Source organism: Pseudoliparis swirei, chromosome 4 (assembly GCF_029220125.1).
Source record: "Pseudoliparis swirei isolate HS2019 ecotype Mariana Trench chromosome 4, NWPU_hadal_v1, whole genome shotgun sequence".
In the NCBI taxonomy this organism is placed as follows: domain Eukaryota; kingdom Metazoa; phylum Chordata; class Actinopteri; order Perciformes; family Liparidae; genus Pseudoliparis; species Pseudoliparis swirei.
Window position 1 is genome coordinate 23,793,115 of NC_079391.1, and position 16,664 is coordinate 23,809,778.

The 16,664-nt window shown below is 43.7% G+C and overlaps 1 protein-coding gene across 1 annotated transcript in view; it reads right to left on the reverse strand.

Annotated features, from left to right (window-relative positions):
- si:ch211-186j3.6 (neural-cadherin) overlaps nucleotides 1-16,664 on the reverse strand; it is a 327,506-nt gene that overhangs the window by 199,883 nt on the left and 110,959 nt on the right. The gene's annotated exons all lie outside the window — the stretch shown is intronic.

Here is a 16,664-nt window from a genome sequence, read left to right on the forward strand (position 1 = left end):
AAACTCACTATTATAGAAACAGCATTGTAGAGCACAGATTTGTGTGAATTCGTTTTTTGCACAGTTGGATTGGCTGCACATTTCATTCATATGGTTAGCTTAGCATCTGTCAAAATTGGCCTACATGTATCTGAAAAGTTAAACATTTTCAACTGTAACCGGTTTCAGCAACATTGTACTGAATCTCTTTCAACAACATTTCAAGGACTGATTCAGATTGATTCAGCCTGATACAGAATCATAACTATGTAACAAACGTAGTCATTATGCCAGTAAAGCATATTTTTCTAAGTCATGATGAAAGAGAAAATATCAGCTGAATTCAACCCAATGATTTACTTCCAACGCTTTTAACTTCTGTGGGAGTTACTGGACATTTTTGTAAAAGGTGTGCTCACTCTTCACCATCGCGTGGTGAAACGCCGCGGAGAGGGAAACGCTCGGGAGCGCTTTGTACAATGCCACGGAAATGATTCTCGTGACAGCTGCTGGCTGGGCATATTTCTCTCCAACGTCTCACTGTGCAACAAACTGGACGAACTCCAGCTGCTGGTGGGGAGAGACAGGAGACTTCTCCTCATCCTCCGTTCTGTGTTTCACGGAATCATGGCTTAGTGGCTCGACACATCAGACTTCGGCGCCCAGCTCGCTGGCTTCCAGCTGTTCCGAAAGCGGACCGGGTCTTCGGAGCTCTCTCGTAAAAAAAGCGGGTGGAGGAATTCGCTTTACCTCAACAACGGGCTGGTGCAACGATCGTAACGGTGATTCTACAGCACTGTTCGCCGGACCTGGAATCTTTATCATCCACTGCAAACCCTTCTACTCCCCAATGCGTGAGTTCGCCTTAATCTATCCTGGCCGGAGTTTACGCCACGTCAAGAGGGGAACGTGAACGCAGGCACAACAGACACTCGCTGAACAGATACGGCGTGGGGAGCGGACCTTTCCCGGACTCTTTTTAGTTATTGTACTGGGGGATTTTTACGCAACAGCGAAACCTCAGCCACGAACTCCCTAAATATAGACAGTTAATTAAATGCCCTACCAGAGAGAAGAGCATCTGGACCACTGCTACACAACAATCAGCAGGGCCTCATCGACGCCTGCCCCTCGAGCTGCACTGGAAACTCTGACCACGCCATGGTTCATCTTGATCTCATACAGGCAGAGACTAAAGCCTGCAAAACCTGTGGTGAGGAAGTTCAAGAAGTGACCAGTGAGGCTCTTGGAGGATCTACGGCGTGCTTTGACCGTACTGACTGGATGTCTTCAGGACTGCTACCAACAGCCTGATGAGTACACAGAGGCTGTACTTACACTGAAGCTTTGTGAGACAGCGGTTCCATCCAGCTCCAGGGTGAGTTATAACAACGACAACCCTGGTTCACAGCGGAGCTCAGGCTAAGACTGCAGAAGGACTAGCATTCAGGAGGGGACAAGGACCTGTACACAGAGTCCAGTCAGGTTTAGTAAGGCGGTGAGAGATGCTAAACGACTGTACTCTGAGAAACTGCAACAGCAGCCTTCAGCAAACGACTCTGCTTCTGTCTGGAGAGGCCCAGGCAGATCAACAACTACAAGCTCAAATCACCCACCCATGAACAATGCTTCTGCAGACGCAGCTAAAATGAGTTCTACTGCCGCTTTGAAAGACAATGGAGCAGTCCTGAGACCATCCCCACAGCCCCACCAACAAGCCACAGACCATCAGCCCACCCTCCCCAGGCTTCCATCAGGGGCTCACACCCTGGAGCACCCTCCATCAACTCAGCGACACTCCCCTCGTCATCCTGGAGAGAGCTGTCAACAGGCTGTTTAAAAAGCAGAACCCCAAGAAAGCAGCGGGTCCGGACTGGCCTCCCCCTCCACCCTGAAGCACTGTATGACTAGCTGTCTCCGTGTTCACCGACATCTCAACACTCCCCGAGACATGCCACGTTCCAGCCTGCTTCAGCGGCCCCACCATCATCCCCTGGCCCCAAAAACCCAAGATCATGTGACTCAATGACTACAGGTCTGTCAGCCTGACTGTGGTCAAGGAAGTCCCTTGAACGCTTGGTCCTGTCACACTGACCATCACCACCCACTCCTGACCCCTGCAGTTCGCTCATGAGCCAACAGGTCTGCAGACGATGCAGTCAACATGGCCCTTCACTACATCCTCCAGCATCTGGACTCTGAACTCTACTAGATCCTGTTTGTGGACCCCCAGCTCTGCCTCAATTCCATCATCCCGTCCCTGTTAGCAGTGACAAGTTTCCCAGCTGCACGTGGCCCGACTCCACCTGCAGGTGGATCACAGACTTCCTGACCGGCCAGGAAGCAGCACGTGAGGCTGGGGCACGCCTCAGGCCCCGGACCACCAGCACGGGTTCCCCCAAGGCTGTGTTCTTCCCCTCTGCTGTTCTCCCAGACCAACAGCTGCACCCCAGTCACCAGTCCGCCGCTCCTGCAGTTCGCGGATGACACCACCTCATTGGGCTCATCTCTGGTGGGGACGACCGCCTACAGGTGGAGACTGACCACCTGGGTGACCTTGGTGCAGCCAGAGACCAACCTGGAGCCCAACGCCTGAAGACAGTGGAGATGGTTGTGATTTCAGAGTGACCCAGCCCCACCCGCCCCCTTCTCATCCTGTGTGACTCCTCCGCCGACGCTGTAGGGAGTCCCACGCTTCCTGGGCTCCATCATCTCCCCAGGACTTTCAAGTGAGCTGAACATCGCCCATCTCCGCATAGCGCTCCAGCAGATGTTCTTCCTGAGGCAGCTGAGAAATTCAACCCGCCAGGGCGATGATGGCAGTTCACACGGCCATCGCTGAGTCCATCATCTGCTCCTCCATCACCGCTCGGCACCCCTGCAGCCACAGCCAAAGACAAGCGCAGGCCGTGAGCACGATCCGCTGGCCGAGAGGGCGGCCCGGGCTGCAATCTGCCTTCCTCCAGGTCCTGTTCACTCAGGTCACTGGAAGGGCCAGAAAGATTGTCGCCGACCCTCCCACCCTGGATGACACTCTCTGTTCGAGTCCTCTCGGGAGGAGGTTGCGTCCATCGCGACCACGCACCGCCACACCAATAGCTTTTTCCCGACGGGCGGTCGGCTCATCATCGACCCTGGACTGACTGACGTCACCCCAGGACTACGCACCTTCCTCTCTCCCCTCCTTCTTCCCCCGCCTCTTCCTTCCTCCTCCTCCCTCCTCTTCCTCCCCACTCCTCCTCCTCCTTGCGTTGATTGTTGTTTGTCATGTCCAAATGTTGCACCTCCACCAAAAAAAAAAAAATTCTCGTTTTGTTTGTGGAAAACATTCATTCTTTTGGCAATAAACCTGTTCTGTTCATTTTTTCGACTAATTTTTTAAACCTTTTAAAGGGACACAGAGATTCCCTAAACAGTAAAATTAAAAAACTGCAAGAAAAAAGTATTTTTCTAAGCATGTAAAAGGAAAAATTCCTAAAAAACTTGTTTTTTTACCAAAAAAAATAGACTTTTTCCAATTTTTTTTCTTTTTAATCCTTCAGGTTTTTCCTTCCAGTAATGAAAAGGGAAAGAAAATTGTGGCCCAAAAAAAATTTACACGGGTGTTTTTCCCGGAAAAAGGCCGTCATTTTGCAATTTTTCGCCATGTTTAAACCCCGCTCCCAAAAATTGACCGCTAAAACTAAAAAGCCCACCCGGGATTTTCTTTTTCCCGCTCTCTTTTCCTCCTCCTTCTCCTTCCCTTCTTGTTTTGGGGGCCCCAAAAAAACCACAAAACCGGGGTGAAAAATCACCATTAACCCCGTTTGTTCGAAAAAACTTACCTCCCAGAACCCCAGAAGCTAGCCACTTTTAAAAAAATTAACTAAAAAAAAATTATTAAAAAATTTTTAAACTTATTTTACTAATTAGGTTTTATTATTCATCAAGAATAGATTGAAAATAAAGTTTTTTGACAATGTTTTTTAAAAAAAAAATTTTTGGGTTTTTTTTAAAGGGCCTGGGTCTTTATACTAAAACTTGTAATTTAATTTTAAAAAAATTTTTTCCCCATGGAAATAAAAGTCCCAAAACCTTTAAGGAATTCTAACCAAAATTTTTTTACTTTAAAAAATGAAAACAGGGAAATTGAAAAATTCTAAAAAAAAAAGAAAAAGGGAAAACAAAAAACAAAAAAACCCCCTTTTGGCTTGTTTAAGCAAAATCCGGGGGTAAGCAACAGGTTTCATTTTCCCACTTAAAATTTCAGAAAAAAAAAAAAAAAAAAACCTCAGTTCTTAAAAAGGATTGATTAAATTCATAAAGATAAAAGTAAAGGGAGCAAAGTGGATGGGGTAAATGAAACAAATGGGAATTCCAAAAATTTAAATTAGGGAAGGAAAAATTTTGTTGTAACTGTGGTTTTACATTATTAACAAAATTTTTGGTTTCATCAAAAAACTTTTTAGTGACAAGTGCCTTCTTTTTGAGGCGAAAGCAAAAAAAAAAACCATAAACCCGGGGGAAAATGAAATTTTTCCAAAGTTTTTAAAAACAAACAGGGGAAACTGTTTTTGTTTTGTTAAAGTGGAAAAAGAATTTGGGTTTTTTAGCATACCATGGTTTTCAAAACTTTTTTGAATTCAGAAAGAGGGGGTTAAAGTGATGAATACCTCCCCCCCCAACAAAAAAAACCCCCATCCTGCCCGGTTTTATGAAAATGATAAATCTTTTTTCTAAGAAGTGTTCCTTTAAAACCAAAATTATTTACTGGTGAATCTTAATACATTTTTGGGTTGGTCACGAACGCCCTTTGAAATTAAGTTTTTACGGAGGAAATGCAAATAACAGGGGAAAAACAAATTTGGTTGTTTGGAATCAATTTTTTATGACTTGGCTTTAAATTTTCCATCATGTGGAAGTGTTTGGGATTCCAGAATATTTGAAAGGTTTGGGATCTTTTTTTAAATTTAATACTTCCTTTTAAGTTTAATGGAAAGGGAAATAAAACAAAGGTTTTACAAGGGGCTTAAGCTTCAGGTCCTCAAATAAATGGGAAAGTCCATTAATTAAATTTTTATTCAAGCATTTTTTATTTTTTTAAAAAGAGAATCATTTAAAAAAAACCCAGAAAACAAATTTTTTTTTAAAAAAAAATTTTAAAGACAGGGGCCCCCCCCCAAAAAAATGTTAAAACTAAAACCCAAAACCAACAAAAATAAACCCCCGCTACAACAACCACAAAAGATGGCTTCCCTTTTAGTGATGTTATGGCAAAAGTAGAGGGGCCCTTCACCCCCCCATCCCTTCCCCTTGATTTAACTTTTCCTTACTGGTTTGAAGAGAAAAAGGTTTTTTTGGGAAAGGAGGGGTTCAAAAAAAAGGCCCGGAATTTGAAAACATTATGGTTAAGATTTCTTCATTTTATTTTTTAAAATAATTTTTAAAAGGGACATTTGATAAAAACATAATACATTTTTTGGGTTTGCCCCCCTATATGAATTCCGGGGGAAGTGTAAACCCAAAATAAACAAACCCCCCTTGATTCAAAAACAAAACATTTGGTCGAATTGGGGTAATTTTTAACTCCATAATTTGCTTTAAAGGGTTACCGATGTTTTCCCAAAGTAATTGGGGTTTCACAACGGGGATAAAAAAATTTACAGGAAAAAGAATTACAAAAGCGGAATTAACTTAAAATTTAACAGCTTCAAGGGGGATAACTTATTTTTGCGGAATTTGTTTAAAAAACCCAAGAGGGCCTTTGGGACACCAAATAAGAATTTGGGAAAAATTTGGTTCAACAAGTTTTAAGGAATTTTATTTGGATTGGCTTTTTTAATAAATTGCCAAATGCTCTGCTTTTATTTGAAGTTACTGAAAAAAAAATATAATTTAAAAAAAAAAAGGGAAAAAATGAAAATAAAGGAGGCGTATTTTCTGACACCCCTTTCCCCCTCGGGAAAGGGGAGGCCCTATATTATACATAAAAAGGGGAAAAGTTAATATGGTTGGAAAGAAAACCCCTTTTTTGGCGGGTAATAAACCTTTTTTCCCCCAAACTGTTTACATTTTATCTAGTATTCTAAAAATAGTTGAACCTTGAAATTAAAAAAGTTTTTTTCCCTGTCTAAAGAAACCTTTGGGGGCCCCCGGGAATGAAACCCCAAAACACACAAAAAAATAAAAAAAGGATTTTTAATCCAAAAATTTTGGGGAAATGTGGTCCGAGAAAGAGGGGGGGGAATTTTAACGTGTAGAGGGAAATTTTTAAAAAAACAAGGAAAAAAAAGTCTTTTTTCAGTGTGTGTAACTAACCGATAAAAAGGGTTTTTCGGCCCAGCTAATTTGGGCATTAATAGTCAAAAGAAATTTAAAATGAACATGAAAAAAGGGTTTTATTTTTGCTTTTTCCCCCCCTCTCTTTCAGCCGGTTTTTCCAAACCAACATAAAAACCCTTTTTTTTTTTATTAAACATTTTTGGATGGAGAAGGGAATTTTTTTATTTTACTTAAAAAAAAATTCAATTTTTATTTTTTTTAAACCAATTATTTTTTATTCCCCTTTGGGGGGTGGTTAACTTTTTTTTGTCAAGGGCTGCAGTTAAAAAAGAAAAAGTCCTTAGGTTAGCCAAACGGACGATAAATTTGACAAGTAAAAAAAGGGTTTTAAAATCCTTTCCCCCAACATAAAAAAAATTTGGCCCCTTAAAAGGGGGGGATTTAAAGGAAGTCAATTTGATAATCTGGTTATTTCCGGGCCCCACCCCCATCCCCCATTTTACCATTAAAACACATGAATTAAAAAAAAAAAAGTGACTTTTTTTGTTCAAAGGGGGGGGGCTTCAAAATTTTACAAAAGCCCCTGAGGCAACACACACCAAAACCCCCCAAACCCACAACACACCCAAACAAAAACTGGTAGGGTTAGTTTCCCAATTGGATAAAAATTAAATGATTTTGTGTGCTGAATTTCCTCTTGGGACAAGTTCCCAGTTAACTTTTCAAAAAACCCAATAAAAAATGTAAAAAAAAAAAAATCAATTCTTATTGTTTTTAAGGTGGGTTAAAACCCCCTAAAAAATTTAAACAAAAACGGAACCCAGCAAAAAAAAAAAAAAAAAATACCCGAACGTTCAGGCCAGGTTTTTTGAGATAAAGAAAAATGGAAAAGGGGACTCCAAATCACTACGGTATCCCAACCAACCAAAATGATTTTTGTTCTTAAAGAAAAGGTGTGCCCAGGTGGGGAAAATACAAGGGAAATTTTAGGGGGGTTAAAATTTAGGATGAAGAAATTTTTAGTTTTCCCCCGAGCGGGGCTGGCTTTGTAATTGCACCCAGCAAAAATAGGCTGGGAACAATTTTTTAAAATTTTCCACGCACCAAAAGAAAAGGGAAAAAAAAGGGGAGAAGAAAAGAAGACGGGGGGGGGTTTGGCAAAAAAATTCAAAAACCAGGATTTTCTCAATTTGGCAAAAAACCCAAAACCCCCCTCACCTCGGGACTGGGTTTAAGTCCGGCATTTTCTCCTGTTTTGCCCCCGGGAGCTTTCCCCCCTCATTTTCCCCCTTTTCCCCGGGTAAATGCCGCCAGAAATTTTTGTTACCCCCTTTCCCACAGGCCCTTTTTTTCCCCCGGGGGTTTGAATTAAAATTTTTTTTTCAGTTAGGAATTTGGGCCCTTGTGAACACCCTGAATCTAAAAATCTTCCCAAAAAACCCTTGAAAAATTCCTTTGAAAATTTTCCGATAAAAAAGCATTAAATTTAACCCTTTGACGGTCATTTTTTAAACAAAAGGCACTGTCTTGTTGGTTTTTTTATTTAAAAAATGCAGGGGAACTCTGGGATTTCAAATTTAAAAGGGAAAACCACCTATTAAAAAACCTCAACGGGGAAAAAACCAAACTTGGGAAGCCCAAAAGGGAATTTTCTCCCAGGGGGGGCAAATTGAAAACTCCCTGCTGAAAAACTTTATACCTAAACGAATTTGGATACATTGACTTCATATTTGTTTTGCTAACCCCATCATGTTGAAAAATTTTTAGCCAATGCAAAGCGAGGAATTTGGGGAGATTAAAAATCCCCCCTTTTTAAATTTTTTTACCCCCCAATTGGTTTTTTTTCGGGGATTTGTTTTCATTTGAAAACCCAAAAACCCCTTCCCGAAAAAGGTCCTCTCTCAAAGCCCAAAGGACCCCCTGATTGTTTTGGTTTATTTCCCCCTTACGGGGGATTTCCCCCGGGGGAAAAAAATTTTGAAATTTTTTTAAAAGCCCTACTCAAAGAAGTGACAGGAAAAAACTTTTAGGGTCAGGGTTTGGGGGGTTTAAAAGGGAAAAAAAAATTTTTTGGGTTGCGAAAAGAAGAGGGAGGGCATTTGGGAGTTCAAATCCTGTTTAGGGTTTTTAATGCCTTGATAAGGTCATTGGGATTGTGAATTGTTTGGTTTTAGACCCCTTAAGGGTTTGGGTACGGCCCAAATACCTCTGGGGTCAAAGGGGGCCCTGAAGGTAAAGGGGCTTTAAACATGGTAAAGAAGGAAATGGATTTGGTATTTTCAAAAAAGATGGTGGTTTGTGGTTGGGGGCCAAAAGCCTGAAAAGGGCCAGAGGGAGAGAGGGTAAAAATTCAAAGAGGATTCAAGGGGGCCCGCCGGACAATGGTCTTGTGAAAATTAATAGCCTGTTGGTTGTGTTAAGCAAAGGGTATAGGGGGGCCCAAAGAAGAGACAGGAGGGAAAACCCCCCCCTTTTGTGTGGGCGGAGCCCCCAGGCCTTAAAGAAGGGGGATAAACCCCGTAAACTCCCAAAAGGGGACAACCCGAAAAGTAAGGGGGGAAAAGGGTACCAGGGGAAAAAAGGAGGGGGAAAATTTTTAAAAAGAAAAGGGGTTTTCAATTGGGGGGTACCCCGAAAAACCAGGGGTGAGTTTTTTTTTTTTTTCTTTTTTTTCAAAAGGCTGAAGAAAAGGGTTTTGTTTTTATTTTCCCCTTTTTAGAGGGAAAAAATTTTTGTCTTTGTTTACCCTTTTTTCCGAATAAAATATTGGGTCCTTGGGGAAAAACTTTCTTTTTGGGAATTTTTGGGGTCCATTTTTTCCCCCCCTAACCCCCGGGGCCCCCCGGGAGCCAAAACCCGCCCCCCGAGGGACGGCGAACCCGGGCCCAACCCCGTCAGCCCGGAAAATCTGACCTCACCACGGGTCTGCAGACAAAAGATTCCCACTGGAAACCCTGCCTTTGGCCAGGGGTTGGCTGGGACCGGGGGGACCTCCTTGGCCCGCGGTTTTGTCCAAAAAAGAATTTTAAATGTCCCGCCCCCGTCTAAGAGTAAAACCCCCCCGGGGTTTAAGGGAGCTATTTTAAAACCCAGCTTTTTGGGAGATGATTGAATAGGGGGTCCTCGGAAAACACTCCCACTTCGTGCCGCGCGATTACGGGCCCGCATGGCGGTCATATGGGGGAACGATCCCGTTTTTTAATCGGCTCCCCGCCTTTCCCCCCCCCTCGGCCCCCCCCGGGGAGCCTCCCCCTTTCGCGAAAAAGGGGACGGGCTCGTAGGGGCCCCGGCCTCTCCGGGGCCGGGGCCCCCGGCGGGCGCCGGGCGCCCCCGAGGGTTTCCCTTTTGGGTTTCCAATTACCCGCCCGGTTACCCCCCCCTCCTTTCCCCCCTCCTCTCCCTCCCTCCCGTTCCGTTCCCCTCTCCCCGCTCCTCTTCCCCCGGTTTCCCTACCGAAGACTGGCGTGCCTTTTTCTTTCCGTCTCTCACCGGCGACAGAATTCGGTTCACGTCGTCTCTCTTAACATGGCGCCCGAACAGGGACTTGAGAGGTAGATAGGCTTGTGTATCATACCTTAATTAATCAATACGCGGTTAATTAAATGGAAAATAACGATTCACGTTTGAAATCTTATTTTAACTTCGAGCACAAGGAGCGGATTCTTCTCTCAGGTTAAAACACACGAACCCTCCCGACGAAAACTGTATGAAACCAGTGAAAACGAACTGAATTGATTTATTTACTTAGCCAGAGAAGGTAACCGGTGATTTCCCGGCGAGCACTCGGACTACCTGTATGCTCGTCCCCCGTGCCGGCGAACACCCATTATCTCCCTCTGCCCTCATCACCGAGGCACTCCACCTGTTTATCGGGCAATCGGGCCAGTAATCTGGCCGTCCTTTTCCTGGAAAAGGAACCGTCCATTTAACGCGGTACCGATCGATTTTCAGCGTTTTGGTAGTTCCGAGAGGAGGAAACTTTAAAACTAGAAGTACTTCACGAGAGGGCGTTTAAAGGGAGTTAGCATAAAGTAAATAAATCAGTGCGCAATAGGTTGAAGAGTTACCTAGCTCGTTGGAATAACCCGCTTGGCGAGGGCGACATTTCACGCTGGTCTCCGTCTAAAACCCAGCTTAACCCTAAAATGCGTTATTGGCACACAGAGAAGGCCGAGCTGAGCTGATCATAGTGCGATAAAGGCCGAGGAACTGAAGAGACGAAAAAGGCACAAAAACTCTCCTAGTACTTGTAATTAATTGAGTTTAATTACAAAACTTTAAACACAAGCCGATGAGTTAGGCTCCCGCGGAGATAGCCGCTAGGCATGTGTGTTTAAATAACTAACGAATGAACAGAGTGAGCGATCACCATTTATTCCGACTGGCGTGTGGGTGTGATTGGATATAGTGACGCCGTTCTAACCAGACTGCGGCTGTAACAATTAATCTAAACACGATAGGGGTCGAAATCCTTCTGGGATTTCCCTCAAACAAAGTAAAGAGGTGTGTGCGTGGGATCACAGCCTTTTATTTGGAAGAGATGTGCGGGTCTGAGCGGAGGCTGAGAGGAAAAAAAATAAAAAAAAATAAAAGGGGCCGGACGAAATCGTCACCACGGCTGGAAGTGACGTCCCACTTTACCTCCCCCCGCAGATGGACCGCCCAGATACTGGTCTCCCTCTTCCATTATTGTGCATATTGATGTGCAGGGGTGTGAATAATATTGTAATAACGGCAGTGTTGTTTTGACCATCTACTATAAATCTGGCAGTGTTGGATAAACAATCCTTGTGTTCCCCCAGGACATGTGGAGATAAATATCTGACTAAATCCTGATAGGAGGCTGCAGTGTGATACATGCTGGAGCTTTGTTTTCATTGTTTCCCCCCCTCTTCCCAAACAGGCTCTTGTCAAATGCATCATGCCTCATCCTCCCGACATCACCGAATATAGCAGTTTATGGACACTCAGACGTCCTAGTTAAACAGGAAAATATAACAGGAACCTAGAATAGGATAACATATCCTCCTTTTATTTCGAGCGAGTTGGACTACCTTGAACAGGGGTGATCCTCCTAGGTTGTGAGTGTTCGATTGAACACACATTATTGACTTTAATTTAGTTGATAGCTTACATTAAACGAAGGACTTTAATTTGATTTATTGAATTTAATTTGATTTATCGACTTTGATTTGATTTATTGACTTTAATTTGATTTATTGACTTTGATTTGAGTTATCGAGTTTAATTGGATTTATTTACTTTAATTTGATTAATTGAGTTTGATTTGATTTTATTGAGTTTTAATTTAATTTATTGAGTTTATTTGATTAATTGACTTTGATTTGATTTATTGACTTCATTCTTATGAAGTGTTTTGTTCAGGTTGATCCATTGATTGCAAATTATATTTTTGACCGTTTTAATCAGTTGCGACATAACTACTACCGTTCAAAATAAAACTGACAGATCGTGAAACCAAAACAAATTAAATAAAAGAGACACTAATAAAAAGAACAGGCTGGTGCGCAGGCACGGCACAGACAGCTGTAGTAAATGCCTTTTGGAAGGCCTCTTAGCAGCTAAGAAGAACAACACTTCTAAACCAAGACTTGTAACTGACAGAGATTACTGTCACAAAACAGGTACTCAGGAATTGGAGTACTGGACACAAAGAGATTTTACAAATATAAAAGGCGAACCACTCCCATGCCGCATTTGTGGAGTCGGATAAAGAAATAACTTGTTCTATGTACCTAGATTGGAATCATGTTAATGGTCACACCGACGTTAGAGATTACGATCATGATGGTAATAGACAAGTTAACCTAATGGCCCAGACACGACTCAAGGTGGCCAAACTCTCCTGAAATTTCCACGGGATGGAAGGGAGAAGACGATTCACTGAGGTGCCGCCTGACGATGCCTATCAGGTGGTCACTGAAGTGCCACGAAGGACTAGGGCATGTGGGTCATGAGAAGATTCTAAAGGTTCTGAAACATGATCGGCATCCCTGCTCTGAACACACACACAACACAGGTCAGATCACGATGTCAGCAATGTGCCATGGTCGATGGGTTTAAGAAAAGCTACGCTGTAGCGACTTAAGATATTGTGTAACAGACAGACATCCAAAACTAATTTGGAATGGCAAGTCCTTATCCCATCAATCCTGAACTTGAACTTGACATGCCTGACCACACACACAACACAAGCCATGTGGATGCTCAGCTGCTCGGGGACAAAATCTGGGAAGGCAAAGCCTGTATAACCTGAAATTGTCTCTCAAAGGCAGCCAAACCCCTGTGGGTTTAGCCAGAGAGGCCTCCTCCTGTCGCCTGATTTTATGGGCCCTCGTTACCACGTTTGGCCTAAAACAGTAATGGGCGTTATGTTGTAACCCAATAATAACTTTGATAGACGATTTAAGGACGAGCGTCCTATTTTTCTTTGATACTTTTATTCAGTTTTGTTTATTGTTTTGACCTCCCAGGATATTTCTGGTGGCGGAAATATCTGATACCTGTTCTGATTATGGTGATATTGGTTGCCATAATTGGTCTGCTGCATAAATTAGGTTTGTTACCCTTAGCCCGATACATCACGGCTAAAATTCTGAAGGGGATATGTTATGTCATCAAACACACCATTATCATATTGTTCCGTGTGTTAAAATATTGCGTAGTGGCTCTAGCAAGGGCACTACATTCAACAGGTGCGAGCCCGAGGAATCGGCTCATGGGACCAGGGTAGGTCTCCAAGGTGAGATTTGCACCTGGTACTAAAGAGACAGGTAGGAGAGCGCCTCCCACAGATGTTCCTTAAGAACAGGACATGGGGCGCGAGGAAAGGAGAGAGGTTGTTAGGGGAACGGCGGTTCTCTTAAACAGGATCTCCTGATGACAGGTAAAACAACAATTTTTTTTTGACAGGTTTTTAAGACAGTTTTAACGAACTGACTGATCGACTGAATGTGTGGATTGTTGTTTTTGTTTTTAAATTTTTTATCACTTTTTAGCCAGTTAAGGGTAAATGTTTAGACGGGGTAACTCTTTTGTTTTGAATTTTGGGGACGGGTGACCTGTTAACCTTCTTGTTTCTCTCACAGGGTGACCCTTGTCACCTGAGGAAGGGGGTTTACTTTTGCCGTTTGACCTTTTTATATTTTGTTTCTCTCTCAGGGTGACCTTGTCACCTGAGGGGAGTTACTTTGCGCCCGTTTGACCTTTTATATTTTTTGTTTCTCTCACAGGATGACCTTGTCACCTGGGGGAAATTTACTTTTGAACCAGTGCATGTCCCGCTATATTTTTCTTTTTGTTAGTTTTTCCGTCACATTCCACGTGATGTCGTTTAATAGAATTTCAGTAAATCATTGATGCTGGCGCGGCTATCTAATAGGAGAGCACCGTGAATTGAAAGTCGGCGTACAGAATCTTTATTCGCCAAACCTGGCCTTAACAGGGCCCTGACTGTTTAAATGTTTAATTTTAATTTTTAATATTTTAAATTTTTTATTATTTTAATTTTTAATACTTTAATATTTTTTATTATTTTAATTTTTTATATTTTAATTTTTTACGATTGTTTCCATTTTATGTTTAAAAAAAAAAAAAAAAAAAAAAACATGCATTAATTAGTCCAACAGAAGGTTTCTATAACTAGCTTTCTGTTTTTCTTTGATATATTCTTTATTATTAGCTTTTGTGTTTATTGTTTTAACCTCACATCACCCATCGGTACTTTGACAAGTTCAAACCCTCCGCCCAGAATGGGAGCACCATGAATCCCAATGTCAAGCAGGTCCAGGTCTGTTCGCGTCATCCACACAGCGAAGCCTGGATCTGAAAGAACGAGAGAAGCCCTGCATGTGCATCCTGTGACCAGAACCAGTGATCCGTCTTCCTGAAGACCGAGCAGCGCATGCAGTGACGTTCCTCTACCTGGGGATCAAGACAGACTGTCACAGATCCCAAGATAGCCAGTTCGAGAATCCCCGAGCTGACCTGCCTCTTGGAAGCAGAGCCAACGGACGTGGCATTACCAGGACCGCAGAGGAGCAGCAGAGATCGAGCAGTATGAGGCTTCATAAAGGGGGCCCGAGGTTGACAACCAAGGTCAACACAGCGACAGTGTGGGCTCCACCCACATTGTTTTCTACAAGCAGGACCGGGGCAGACACGTCCCGGTGCTGACCTTTTCGAACTGAACTGTTCGACCGGGGGGACTCAATTGTGATTCGTGCAGAGGGTTCCCCCGAAGGAACTCAATTGCACTCTGTGCAGAGGGTTCGAAGAAGAAGACCCGGCTGTACATTGCACAGCGGGTCAGGACAGTTGGTCTACGAACGGAATATTGGACTTGATGGGTAATCATAACTCATAGACATTTGGCGGTCCTGATTTCTGGACTATGTGGATTATATGGTGACAACGATGCGGAAGAGACACTGGGACAATGGAGGAGTACCAAGGTGATTGAGCGTGAGTAACATGGGAAAAAAGAAAAAAAAAAAATAAATAATGTGATATGACTTGTATTGAGGTATTCATTATATGTTACTGATTTCAAGGTTTTCAATGGTTTATGTTGTATTTTGTTTTTTATGTACATGTAGGGGTTTTGGTTGAAGCATGATTCAGGTTTTGATGTTAAGTATCTGTGGCTAATCCGAGAGAGGGTGTGAGGAGTAGTCGGGTTAACACAGATAACTGATAATAAAGGGGCTTGGTTTATCAAAATTCACAAGAGAGGGTGTTAGAAGAAGGACAAATAAATGCGAATTTTTCTGGGATTAGCAAGAGCAAGACCAGACGGGATGGCACCTCTTGGGAGATTCAAATGCCTGGATTCATGTGTTTTAACCTGCCTGTAGATCAATGGTCATTGATAGGATAATGTGATATATGTCTCCCAATGTGTTCCTTATCCTGACCCCCGGTTAGAGGGTGTTGGCGGTCACTGGCTCCGGAGAGTCTCACCAGTCTGAAAGGATCAGAGAGTGTCGCCTGAGAGGTCAGAGGAGGCATTTACAACAGGCTGGTCAAGACAGGACAATGGCATCTCTGGTGATATTCAAATGAAGACCTGGTGGATTGTGTGTTGAGGAGCCCAAAGCCTGATCAAAGGGGCCAGAGAGGATGAGACTGCGGAAGTGAATAATCAAATGCATGGATTCATATGTGTTGGCCTGCCTGTAGATCAATGGTCATTGACATGATAATGTGATATATGTCTCTGTCACTGGCTCCGTAAGTCTGACCCAGTCTGAAAGGATATAGAGGGGGACCCAAAGTACCCAGAGACAGGAGGGGAACAACGTCCCCTCTTTGATGTGGGACAGAGAGTCTCTCCAGGACCTCTCAGGAAGAGAGGGGGGATGAAACCCGTCAACTCCCAAAGAGGGGACGGATATCCGGTAAAAGTGGGAAGGGCCGGGGTATAAAGGTGACGAACAGAGAAACAAGGAGGCTTTTGGGAAAATGAGGTTTGAAAAGAAAAGAGGTTTTTCATAGGTTGTGGTTTGCGTCAGGCCGTGGAAGAACTCACGGCTTGACGATTTTGTCCGTGAAAACTCGGCGCCTGGCGTACTGTCTCTATTTTTCTTCTTCCTTTTCTGAAAGGCTGAAAAAAGGGTTTTTAAGTTCTTGTGACTTTTTCGTCAGGCTCGAGAGAAATCATTAATAATTGTACTTTGTTTATTTCTTTCTTCCTTTTTTGAATAAAATACTTGGCTGCCTTGCGGTCTTAAAACTTTACATTCGGTTCGTGGACCTACTTTTTGTGAGTCCTATTTCTTCACCCGTCAACCGCCCGAGGAGACCCAAGGAGACCCAGCGGACCCAGCGCCGCCGAGGTGAGTCTGAGCGACATCTGCATCTGCAGCTACACCCACTGATCTACGTCACTCAGGACACATACTGATTCCTCACACACTGGTAACTGACATTTTGTACTAAAGAGAGATATCGCTGCAGCTGGTAGACCTCCGGCTCTCGGCCGAGCCGTGGTTGGCTCGGGACCGAGAGGGACTCATAACACTTGAGTCCTCGTCGCGGAGTTTGTCCTAAGAATAAGAATATTAATAAGTGTCCGCCAGCCGCTCTAAGAGCCTAGTAACCTCGGCGTGTTTAGAAGGAGACTAGATTATTGAATACCCAGCATTTCTCTCCGGAGATCGATCTGACATCATCCGGTGCCGCGTGCCGAGAATAACAGCTACCACTGTCTATGTGCACGCGTCATTCATCAGGCCCGAACGATCGCGGAATCATATAGAGGAGTTACTGATCTCCGCCTCCTCTCCCCTTAACTCGGTCTTCGCCCGCCGAGTTTCCTCCCCTCGCGCGGCGCGGGGCCGTGACCGGGCCGTTCGTCAGAAGAGAGGACAGGGCATCGTGACCCGTGTGGACCCGTGTCCTCT